Below are 13,310 nucleotides of genomic sequence, written 5' to 3' on the forward strand. Positions count from 1 at the left end.
TCCACTTCATATACCTCTTAGGAGAGCTATAATTAAAACAAACAAACAAACAAAACTGGAAAATAAGTGCCAGTGACAATATGGAGAAATTGGAACCCATGGCTGCTGCAAATGTAAAATGGTGGAGTCATTTGAGAAACAGTTTGATGATCCTGCCAAAAGTTAAACAAAAAATTACCAAAGAACCCAGCAATTCCAATTCTAGTGATAGACCCCGAAGTACTGAAAACAGAGACATAAACAGATACTTATTCACAAATGTTCACTGCCACACTCTGTACAATAATCAAAAGATAGAGGGTCACCCGGTGGCTCAGTGAGTTGAGTATCAGACTCTTGGTTTCTGTTCAGGTCATGACCTCACTGTTCATGAGTTCGAGCCCCATGTCAGGCTCTGCGCTGACAGCATGGAGCCTGCTTTTTATTCTTTCTCTCTCCCTCTCTCTCTGCCCCTCCCCTGCTGACACTTTCTCTCTCTCTCTCTCAAAATAAATAAATAAACTTAAAAAAAAAAAGATAGATAGAAACAAGCCAAGTGTTGATCCATAGATGAAAGGTAAACAAAGTGTGGTATATACATATAATGGATTATTACTTGGCGATAAAGTGGAATGAACTTCTGATATATGCTACAATATGTCCAATGCTACAGTGGACCTTGAAAACATGCTAAGTGAAATAAGCCAGATATAGAAGGTCAAATATTATATGATTTCACATATATAAGATATCTAGAATAAGCCAATTCATAGGGATAGAACGTAGATGAGAGGGGCTGGAGGCGGGGTAGGGAATGGGGAGTTAACTCTTTAATGGATACAGAGTTTATGTCGGGGAGGATGAAAAGGTTTTGGATGTAGTTAATGGTGATGGGTGCACATCATGAATGTAATTAATGCCGCTGAATTGCACACTTAAAAATGGTTTAAGGGGCACCTGGGTGGCTCAGTCAGTTAAGCGTCTGACTTCGGCTCAGGTCATGATCTCATGGTTCATGGGTTTGAGCCCCACATCAGGCTCTGTGCTAACAGCTTGGAGCTTGGAGCCTGCTTCGGATTCTGTGTTTCCCTCTCTCTCTGCCCTTCTCCCACTCACACTCTGTCTCTGTCTCTGTCTCTCTCTCAAAAATGAATTAAAAATTTTTTTCTTTAATGGTTTAAAAAATTTAGGTGGCTGGCCCTTGGGCTGTAGCTTATTGACCCCAGTCTAGACTATCATTATGTGAGGCAATATTCCACGTGTGCTTCAAAAGAGCGTGTGTTCTGCTGCTGGTAGAGTGTTCCACAAATCAGTTAGGTAAGGCTGGTTTCTTATGTCTTTGTTCTACTGCTGCTCCTCCTCCTCCTTCTTCTTCTTTTTATTTATTTTATTATTCTATTTATTTTATTTTTGAGAGAGAGACAGAGACAGAGACAGGGAATTTCAAGCAGGTTGTACACTGGTCAGTGCAGAGCCTGATGCAGGGCTTGAGCTCATGAACTGTGAGATCATGACCTGAGCCAAAAGCAAGAGTTGGATGCTCAACCGACTGAGCCACCCAGGCACCCCTCTCTTTTTCTGTCTTCTTTTGTGTTAAATATTTTTTAGTATACCTGCCCCCTTCTTCCATTGTTTTTTAACAAAACTGTTATTTCGTAGGAGTTATTGCAGGAATTATAATGTAAATATTAACTGGTCACAATCTATAATAGGTTAATACTGACTTAAATTCTGGTAAAACATGGCAACTTTACAATGGAGTTCCAATCCTCCTTCCTTTATTGTCTATTACATATCCCATCTATACATGTTATAAACCCAGCAATACAGTGTTATGATTATCACTTTACACAATCTAACAAAAGACTATGTGTTCTTTAAAGAAATTAAAGGAAAAGGAAAAACTGATTTACTCACATGTTTATAATATCTGGTGTTCGACATTTCTTGTTATTTGTAAGCATCTCCTTTCATCCTGAAGACTCCCTGTAGGGTACCTTGTAAGACAACCTATTAGCCATGAACTCCTTCAATCTTTGAATTAATCTGTAAATCCAAACCAATCACAATAAAAATCTCAGTCATTGTCCAGGAACTGTCACATTAATTCTAAAGTTAATTCAAAAGAGAAATGCATGGGGCGCCTGGGTGGCTCAGTCGGTTAAGCATTTGAGGACTTGGGCTCAGGTCATGATCTCATGGCTCCTGAGTTCGAGCCCCACATCCAGATCTGCACTGTCTAGATTAAAAACCCATGATCAGATTGTACATGATTTATACTTATTTACTAAATCATACAGGTGACATTTAGAATCAGGAGTGAAAGGACAGACCGATCAAATACTGATGAGAAAAGTCTGTACAACAAAAGATACCAAAGATAAAAGACATGAGACAGACTGGAAGAAAATATTTGCAATATAGACAACAGATAAAAGGGCACATTTAAGAATACTTAAATAATGTCCCATAAATCAATAAGCAAAAAACGAGTAGCCCAGAAGAAAAATGGGTAAGGGATATGGACAGATTATCTGTAAATGAGGGAAAACAAATGACTGGTAAACATAAAAAGATGCAGAGCCACAAAAGCCATCAGGGAAACAGAAATAAAAACAATGACACGTCACCATTCATTCATTAGATTATCAGAAATTAAAAGGAATTGAAAATACAAATTTTTTTTTAATTTTTTTTTCCAACGTTTATTTATTTTTGGGACAGAGAGAGACAGAGCATGAACAGGGGAGGGGCAGAGAGAGAGAGGGAGACACAGAATCGGAAACAGGCTCCAGACTCTGAGCCATCAGCCCAGAGCCTGACGCGGGGCTCGAACTCACGGACCGCGAGATCGTGACCTGGCTGAAGTCGGACGCTTAACCGACTGCGCCACCCAGGCGCCCCGAAAATACAAATTTTTGTACGAGTGTAGGGAAAGATGTACCTTTAAGAACTTTCGGCATTGGGTATTGAAACAGCCATTTTGGAGGGCAATTTGGCAACAGAGATCACAGTGTTAAATGAACCAGAAATTCCACTTTTCAGTATCTCTTCGGAGAAGCATCTAGCTAGGAGGCATGTATAAATATGTTCACTGCAACATTGTCTATAATGGTAAATCACTGGAAGAAATTTACTTTTCCCTCATGAAGGAGTGTTTGGATAATTTATGCTATACCCAATCTCCAGATTCTGTATAGCATACAAATTTTATATATATAAAATATAAAATAATGGAAGCAGCCCAAGTGCCCATCAATTGATGAATGGATAAAGAAGATGTGGTATGTATTTATACAATGGAATATAATTCAGCCATATAAAAGAACAAAATCTTGTCACTTGCGACGACATGGATGGAGCGAAATGAACTAAGTCAGAGAAAGACAGATTCCATATGATTTCACTCATACGTGGAATTTAATAAACAAAATACAGGAGCAAAGCGGGGGATGGGGAAAGAGAGAATGAAAGAGAGACAAACCAAGAAACAAACTTTTTTTTTTTAAGAAGTTTTTTTCTAATGTTTATTTATTTTTGAGAGAGAAAGAATGCATGCAAGTGGGGGAGGAGCAGAGAGAGAGAGTGAGACATAGAATCCGAAGCTGGTTCCAGGCTCTGAGCTGTCAGCACAGAGCCTGATGTGGGGCCCGAACCCACGAACGACAAGATCATGACCTGAGCCAAAGTCAGACGCCTAACCAACTGAGCCATCCGGGAGCCCCAAGAAACAAATTCTTAGTCATAAAGAACAAACTGATGGTTACCAGAGGGCAGGTGGGTGGGGAGATGGGTACAGTAGGTGATGATGTCGTGATGAGGGTAACACAAGTGATAACAGCCATTCTTGTCTTATTTCTGACTTTAATGGAGACAGTCTTCTGTAGCTGAAGATTTGTTGGCTTAAGGACTTTGGTTTAATATGCTATATTTGGTTAGGAGGGTTTTTTCTTTTCCTACTATGCCAAAAAAAGTCTTCTGTATGTTGAATTTTATCAAACGTTTTCTGAGACATCTACTTACATGATTAAAGGGTTTCCATTTTTAATCTAGCAGTAGAGTTCATTGCATTAGTATAGTTTTTCAATATTGAACCTCTCCTGGTGTAGATTCTACTTGGTTATCATATATAATCCTATTAACACATTACTGAATCTGATATGTTAACGTGTTCTTCAGCATTTTGCTCTAATGTTCCCATCTGTCCCATCTGATCGCTCTCTGGTGGCCTAGGGCTCTGCCTATTCCCTGTCTCTGACCTTTCTGAGCCAGTAGCGCATTTGAAGTCATCTCATTTTCAGGAAGTGGATTTTTTTCTGTTAATAAGATTGCATCTGTTTTGCATATTTTAGGGATTCCTTCTAATAATTTCTGGCCTACCCAGTGCACCTGTTTCTGTTTTCTAGTACTATAATGAATTTAAAAAAAAAAATCTGCCATTTCCAGGATTTGGGATGGGAGGGACAGCAGCCTTTGAATAGGCTGTACTTTCCATCTTCTCCCAAATCTAAGATTGACGCCATTTGTAGGTTCTTGTTGGAACCTGATTATTTCTAGTACTCTCTGGTTGATTTAAATATCACCATAAAACTAGGCACACCTACTTAACATTTTCTTCTCTTTTAATAATGTGCTTTTTGATTTAATTCCATAAAATCTTGACTGTCAGGAAGAAAGGTAGTAAGTACCTTGACCAAAGTTACCTGTAATGGAGATATGTCACAATCTGCCTTTCTTACATGGCTTTTAATACCCACTTGGGACAAATTCTTAGATTATATCTTCTACTATTTTCTTTCTTTCTTTCTTTCTTTCTTTCTTTCTTTCTTTCTTTCTTTTTTTCCAGAAGTTTACCACACCTCATCTTTGGCCCAAAGAGGGGAGGCAAATTGCCTTGGGATCGTTTAAGGACAAAGCATTGAGCCTTGCCTTAGAGTTGTCCAAATGACAAAGCTTGGAACTGTGTGCACATATCCTCAATTCAGCCTCAATGTGGGATGACAGTAAATAAGACCTTGCCCAAGAGGAAGCCTAGAATGTTCAACCCAGGCTAGCTGGGGAGCCAGTGACTCCTTAAGACATGCTGCTGCACACACAGCCTTCATTGCCCAAATCCCAATATACCAACAACATCCACTCACTAACTATGACTGACCACCTACTGTGTGCCTGGAGGTGTTGTGGCCATGCAGATTCAGCATCGAACAAGATAAACACGGTTCTTAAAATATAAATGTCCTCTTAATACCATAATGTCTTTCAACAGCTTCAATTTTGTATTAGGCTTTTGGATACTGAGGTAATGCGATCCTGACAGAGAGGGCAGAACCTTTTTTTCCTGCAGGGTACACTGTGAAACAATATACCATTTCTTTCCTAGGAAATGAGATATGCAAACAGATCATGGGTTTGTTTGTCATTAGATATGGCGGAACCATATTGGATGACCAGCCTTCTCTTAACCAAGGTCCTGACCAGTAACCCACCCCTCACCACCACGCTAGGCACATAATGGCATAATTCCTTCGGTAATGGGGAAGAGGGGGGCAGGTGGGGAGGGGGGGCGGGTAAGGGGTGCAGGTGGCAGCTTCTGTAGGTAGAGGGAAGGTAAGGTTAAGAGAGAAAACTGCCTCTGATCAATACAGCTGCGGCATCATCATAAATAATTTAAGCACATCCTCCATTTTTAGTTCTTTGATCTGCTTCTCTCATCATGTGGTGTTACTGCCACGAAAGTTTACTCTTTGTGAGACTGAAGAAATGCTCCTGGCACCTCAGTCCTCTTCCGGGGGCAAAGGTCCGCTTTGTTTCCATCCATCTGCCTCATCACTAAGCATCCTGAAGGATCTCAAACGCATTGCTGCCTTTGAGATGTCACAAGCCAGAGATAAAGGAAGTCATTTACTAGTACTGGTAGTAAGCTAAATGGAGTGGCTCCAAGAGACGTCTTCTATTCCTTATTTATTTTATTCTATTTTTTTTAATGTTTATTTATTTTTGAGACAGAGAGAGACAGAGCATGAACGGGGGAGGGTCAGAGAGAGAGGGAGACACAGAATCGGAAGCAGGCTCCAGGCTCTGAGCTGTCAGCACAGAGCCCGACGCGGGGCTCGAACTCACGGACCGTGAGATCATGACCTGAGCCGAAGTCGGACGCTCAACCGACTGAGCCACCCAGGCGCCCCACCTTATTTATTTTAGAAGTTTGTTTTGTGAGTGTTGGAAGAAGGGAGATAGGGGGAGGAAGATGGGGGGACAATTTACAGGATCTCAGATTCAGATCTAGTATTGTTTTTTGGTGGCGGTGAATGAGGAGATGGGGTATTTTTTTTTTTTAATTTTTTTTTTTTCAACGCTTATTTGTTTTTGGGACAGAGAGGGACAGAGCATGAACAGGGGAGGGGCAGAGAGAGAGGGAGACACAGAATCGGAAACAGGCTCCAGGCTCTGAGCCATCAGCCCAGAGCCTGATGCGGGGCTCGAACTCACGGACCGCGAGATCGTGACCTGGCTGAAGTCGGACGCTTAACCGACTGCGCCACCCAGGCGCTCCGAGATGGGGTATATTAAGAGGAATCCATTAGTATAGGATTGGCTGCTAATTATCTAAACAAGGAGCTGGTTGGCTCTGGCAAAAATGATAAACTGTGTCTCGTGTTCTATTTTGCCACCAAGGCATATCTTAAAAATCTCCTTGTGCTGGGGTTCCTCAACAAAGTTCATATCTCCATTAATTTGAAGTTAAGAATATTAATAACACCAATATAGGATACTGATTTATTTATTGATGAAAGTACTTGCTAAGGCTTGAGCTCGTTGTTCTCTTATAGGGGAGGGAAACACCCAGGAAGAAATTTGCAGGGTAGAAACAAATGCCAAGAAAGGGATTCTATAAGCATTCTACTATAAAAATAACATTGACTTTGAAAAGCAGGAAGGACAATCTCTTGGCCAGGAGGTAGGCATTTTCACCTGTCCCAGACTACAAGCCAAGGCAAGGAGAGGAGCTATGCTATATATTTAAAATAATAGATCACTTTTTATGAATAAGACTGAGGGCACAATACGGAAAGCATGTTGAGAACTGTATTTATTAAATTATTTTCTGCCTTTTTGTATCTGCCACATTTGTTCACTTTCTACAGAACATTCTCCTCCAGAGTCTTGCTATTCTAGCTGCCTCCTTTCTCATTGACTCTAATGTACTTCATCTGCTTCTTATCTGGATCCACAGTTGAGTGGAGGGGGTCTGTGTTTATTGTAATTTGAAGTAATTATACTCCATTTCAAGGCCTCAAGCCTCTTTTGTGGTGCCTTCCCCCAGGGCTCACACATGTATCAGACGGTCTCTCGCTGGTGTACCAAAGCTTCTGGGTGCTCTGAGGTTCCTGGCCGTGGGCTGCGTGTTGGCCAACAGAAGGTGAAGAATTTAATGGTTTGAATGGCTTGTCTAGTGTTGGGAGATAGTGAGAGTTAGTAAGGAACTGAAGACAAACCACACACCCCAGCCATAGCCATAGGCTCTGCCTCGGAATTCATGTCTCTTAATTCACTGTGACATGCACAATTTTGAATTCTATCAGGGGGAACATTTTTATAAATCTTCCATTGCAGAGGAGTCTTCTCCTCTGATTTGCTTCCTAACGTTTCTGGAACACAGTAGTAATATTTATAAATATTTCCTTAGAAAAGCAATATGGATGGCCACATTAACACAAATAAGAAGAATTATTTTCTGCAAATACATGCATTTTAGAGTTACATCAGCTTGCTAGGGGGAAAGCATTGTATTTCACAGAGGCACTTCACTGCGTGTTGTTCACGCTTAAAAGGGAAAATTATTAATATTTATCTTTCAGCATCCTTACATACAAAAATGCCTAATGTGTTTTGTTATGTGTAATGTGTACTTCGTCGAAATATTTGCACTTCATAATTCCAAAGAAGAGTTTTAAGTTTCTTTTTGCAATGTAGAAATTTGGTTTATCTGTATGAAAAGGCATACTTTTTATTTAACGGTAAAAGTATTCATTGAGTAACACACTTTAAATAATCAGTTACACATGAGCCCATTATTTTGTTAACAACTAGATGAAAATGACTATCACATATAGAGCATCCAACACCTATTAAGCCCACTGAAGTATTTATTGAAGGAACGAATGAATATATCTACTTTACAACTGGAGAAACTGAGGTCAGATGAAAGGTTTGGGCCATTATCAAGTATAATATATAACCCAGTTATGAAATTCTCTAAACAGCTAATTCAAATATTCTTTTCCTTTCTTTCATTAAAAGGCAAATGAAAGCTTTGGTATTGGACATTTACTGTTAGGAAGGGAACTCTGAGAGTAATGTCTTGGAAACAAACAAAAGCCTTCAAATTACAATTTGAGAATAAAAATATGGAAGGAAATTGTTTTACCTAAAAACTACTTCTGGGGCCCTCACTGGCTCAGTCAGTGGAGTGTGTGGCTCTTGATCTCAGGGTTGCAGTTTCGAGCCCCATGCTGGGTGTAGGGATTACTTAAAAATAAAATCTTTTGGGGCACCTGGATGGCTTAGTTGGTTCAAGTGTCCGACTCTTGATTTCCTCTCAGGTCATGATCTCACCGTTTGTGAGTTTGAGCCCTGCATCGGGCTCTGTGCTGGCATCATGGAGCCTGCTTGGGATTCTCTCTCCCTCTCTCTCTCTCTCTGTCTCTCTCTCCCTCTTTCTCTGTCCCTTCCCTGCTCTCACTCCCTCTCTCAAATAAATAAATAATAAGTTAACTAATTAATTAATTAAAAACCATAGGTAAACTATTGCAAGTACATCAAAATAAAAGGCTTTGGCACAGAAAAAAAAAATCAACAAAACAAAGACAACCTACTGAATGGGAGAAGATATTTGCAAATGATATCCAAAGCACTTATACAACTCAACACCAAAAAACAAACAAACAAACAAAAAACAACCCACAAAAAAATCCAATTAAAAAGTGGGCAGAAGACGTGAACAGACATTTCTCCAAAGAAGACACCCAGATGCCCAACAGACTCATGAAAAGAACTCAACATCACTCATCATCAGGGAAATACAAATCAAAACCACAGTGAGATACGACCTCACACCTGTCAGCGTGGCTAAAACAAAAAAGACATGAAACAAGTGTCGGCAGGGATGCAGAGAAAGGGGAACCCTCCTGTGCTGTCGGTGGGAATGTAAACTGGTGCGGCCGCTCTGAAAACCAGTGTGGAGGTTCCTCAAAAAGTTGACAGTAGAATTATCACATGATCCAGTAATTCCACTACTGGGTATCTACCCAAAGAATATGAAAACACCAATTCTAAAGGATATATGCAGCCCTATGTGGATTGTGGCACTATTTACAATAACCAAAATATGGAAGCAACTCAAGAGTCCATCAACAGAAGAATGGATCAAGATGTGGTTTATACCTACAATGGAATATGGCTCATCCATAAACAGAATGAAATCTTGCCGTCTGCCGCAACATGGATGGATCTAGGGCGTATAATGCTAAGTGAAGTAAGTCAGAGAAAGACACCATATGACTTCACTCACATGTGGGATTTAAGAAACAAAACAAACGAACAAAGCAAAAAAGAGACAAAAAGCAGACCCGTAAATGTAGAGAACAAACTGGTGGTTGCCAGAAAGGGAGGTGGATGGGGCGGCGGGGGGAGCGGGGGTGCGGTGGGTGAAATTGGTGAAGGAGATTATGAGCACGCTTCTCTCGCCATGAGCTCTGAGTAACATATAGAATTGTTGAATCACACTGCATCATACGCCTGAAATTGTAGAACACTGTGAATTAATCATGTTAACTAACTAATAATGTCAAGTACATTGGAGTTAAAAAAAAACTAGAAAATTATATACCATAAATAAATACATGAATGGATAAGCAAACAAACAAGCAAACAAATAAGTGAATGAATAACTAAAACGCTCTTTATAGATTACACGAAGCGCTTTGGGATACCTGAGTTCCTCTAGTCCTTCCCAGGGCTCTGAGACAAAAAGAAGGCTGCAGCTTGTTTGTACTGGCTGGTCATCAGCTTGCCGGCTCAGTGACTGATATCCAAGTTCACTGTTCTGATGAGGGCCAGCTGGCTTGGTTCCATTTCACGGCCCTAGACGGCGCGGCAGACACAGCCCTGGTGAACTGCTGTCTGAACATAATTCCAAGTTTAAATCAAGTGGGAAAGGACATGAGGAAGTAGAACTTAGCCATGCTCTGGAGAAACCCTAACCCTCTGCCTTCTCCACCTGCCAGCAAGGGCAGGGAGATGGGTTGGAATAAGAGCTTTTTTTTTTTTTTTTTTTTTAAGAAAGTAACGTCCTGAATTTTTATCCAGAAATCTGAAAAAAGAATTTTTTTTCCAGCTCGTTCATTCAGAAGCCTTCTGGGTTTTGACTTTAGGATGGTTGTCAGATTATTTCCACGCCAATCTTAATTGAATAAGAATGATCATAGTATGTTTTGAGCACTCACTATGGGTCAGGCACTGTTGTAAGGAATTACTGACGGAAGAAATGTAGCTAAAATGAAATTTCTTTCACAACTTGCAGCCCAGGGACAAGTCCTGGAGACAGGCAGAGTGACATTCCTCGAGGAGTTTCCAACTGCCTTACTGTTAATGCTTTGCTAGGAGGAAAAAAGCAGCCTTAGTTCAGCAATCGCCAGAGAGAGAGAGAGGGAGAGAGAGAATCCCACGTAGGCTCCTGACTCTCAGCACAGAACCAGACACAGGGCTTGATTTCAAGAACCTTGAGATCACGACCTGAGCTAAAACCAAGAGTCGGACACTTAACTGACTGAGCCCCCCAGGGGACCCAGTGCAGCTCTTTCTACCCATAAGTCCTATCCCCGGGCTTTAACAAAAACCCCTTTTTGCACTGAAAACGTCTCAAGAACTCATTCCTTGACCATTTGCTCCCAGCCTCCATATCACATCAATTACACTGTCCCATTTGGTCTCCAAGAGATTCTATAAGGCGGGGGGGGGGGGGGGGGTGTACTATTAGACCCACCTTTCAGAGACTCAAGATGACTATCTTGAGTCACTCACAGTGGAATGACTTGGCTCAAAGGCACTGAGAGAGACAGCAGCAGAGCCAGGAGAGAGCCCAGGCTCTTAGTCACCACTGGGGATCTGTCAGAGTCATAAAGCCTCCACTTCGAGCCTCCGGCACTCCCCAGAAAGTGGGCATGTTTCTTGGACAAGGCGCCTCCAACTGTAGCCATATTCGTATCACTGGTTCTGCATTCCGGTCTTTCATTGCTCACAGAGGCTTATAAAATCCCTGAGGCAGTGTCCTCTGCCAGGCAGGTCAAGCACCAGGTCTGTTTTCCACGCCAGAGGGGTGTTGCCTTTTTGGTCCTTCAGCTAAGCTCACTGTCAAAAGCCCACGAGGGCCTCGGGTCTGTGGCTCTGCGACCACACTTCTCCCCAAACTTTGTTGCTAAGGAGCCATTCCTGCTGGTGATATCCAACAGGATAAGGACTTCCTCTAATACACGCTGGGATAAAGCCTCATTTCCTTGCTCCTGACAGGCACTATCCATCTAATAATAGCTTTTTTTGTGTGGGGGGCAGGGCAGGTGGGAGAAAAGATGGCAGGGGCGGGGTGGGGGATTTTTAAAAAGGAAAAGGGCAGGGGCACCTGGGTGGCTCAGTCAGTTAAGCATCCGACTTTAGCTCAGGTCATGATCTCACAGTCCATGAGTTCGAGCCCCGTGTTGGGCTCTGTGCTGACAGCTCAGAGTCTGGAGCCTGCTTGGGATTCTGTGTCTCTCTGCCCCTCCCCTACTCACACTCTGCCTCTCTCGAAAATAGCTATTAAAAATTTTTTTTTAATAAAATAAGAAGGAAAATGGTATAAAAATGCCTGTACTTTATTTCTGTGACCTTTCTCCCCCAAACCCATAATCCATGTAATATGGAGAAAAACATTAGACACATGCCAGTTGAGGGACATTCTACAAGATACCTAATCAGTGATCCTCTAAACTGTCAAAGTCTTCAAGAACAAGGAAAGTCTGGGGCTCCTGGGTGGCTTGGTCTGTTAAGCGTCCGACTTCGGCTCAGGTCACGATCTCACGGTCCATGAGTTTGAGCCCCGCGTCGGGCTCTGTGCTGACAGCTCAGAGCCTGGAGCCTGTTTCAGATTCTGTGTCTCCCTCTCTCTCTGCCCCTCCCCTGTTCATGCTCTGTCTCTCAAAAATAAACGTTAAAAAATAAAATAAAATAAATAAATAAATTTTAAAAAAAGAACAAGGAAAGTCTGAGAAATTATCACAGACAAAAGGAGCCATGACGACGAAGCATAATATGATATCCTGGGTGGGATCCTGGAACAGAAAAAAGGACGCCAGGTAAAACTTAAGGAAATCAAATATAGTTAATAATAATGCATTAATATTGGCTAATTAAGGGGCTCCTGGGTAGCTCAGTCAGTTAAGCATTAGACTCTTGGTTTCAGCTCAGGTCGTGATTTCACAGTTCGTGAGTTTGAGCCCCGAATGAGGCCCTGCGCTGAAAGCGCAGATCCCACTGGGATTTCTCCTCCCCGTCTCTCTGCCCCTCCCTGGCTTGCTCTCTCTCTCTCTCAAAAAATAAATAAACAAGCATGTACCACAACAAAGGTACCACAACAAATGTCACATGTTAATAATAGGAAAAACCGGGGTGCCCGGCTCGCTCAGTCACAGGCCTGTGCCTCTTGATCTCGGAGGTTGTAAGTTCAAGCCCCACGTTGGTGTAGAGATTACTTAAAAAATAAAAATCTTTAAAAACAATAGGGGAAACTGGATGGAGACTGGGAACTCAATACTATCTTTGCAATTTTTCTATAAGTCTAAAACTTCTAAAATAAAAAGTTTATTGAGAAAACAAAACAAATGTGGGCAAGTGTAAAGTTTGGTCCTATCTGGGATTTTACTGGCTAATGTGCTGTCCTCTTATCATAAAATCCCTGAGCCCAACACTGACTCAGCTGTCAAGAGCTCCCGGCACTCTACAGACAAGGGCACACCGGGTTTATTGCTCCTGTATAAGCAGGTGGTACCTTTTATGATTCCCGTGTTATCCGGTAATGAGATCTGACCTAGGGCAGGGCGTGCCAAAAGTTACCAGTATGAGGGCACTGCTGGGTGCGGAGCCCTGTTTGTTTACCTTTCCCAGTACCAGGGGCCAAAGGCTGTGCAGGGAAACTGGCTTGGATGAACTCATTTCTATTCTGTTCAACAAAGGATAACCAGCACTTACCCTGCATTGGAAGCACCGGAAATCGGAAACCGAGTTCAGATTCAGTTCCC

General features: G+C 41.8%; 1 long non-coding RNA gene across 1 annotated transcript; it reads left to right on the plus strand.

Moving 5' to 3' along the window:
• The first annotated feature begins 658 nt into the window (after positions 1-658).
• Positions 659-12,801, plus strand: LOC123599700. Its single transcript, XR_006713272.1, has 3 exons — positions 659-952; positions 1,507-1,511; positions 12,705-12,801. It is a non-coding gene; the product is annotated as an uncharacterized LOC123599700 (long non-coding RNA).
• Positions 12,802-13,310: the final 509 nt, after the last annotated feature.

Source organism: Leopardus geoffroyi, chromosome A1 (assembly GCF_018350155.1).
Source record: "Leopardus geoffroyi isolate Oge1 chromosome A1, O.geoffroyi_Oge1_pat1.0, whole genome shotgun sequence".
In the NCBI taxonomy this organism is placed as follows: domain Eukaryota; kingdom Metazoa; phylum Chordata; class Mammalia; order Carnivora; family Felidae; genus Leopardus; species Leopardus geoffroyi.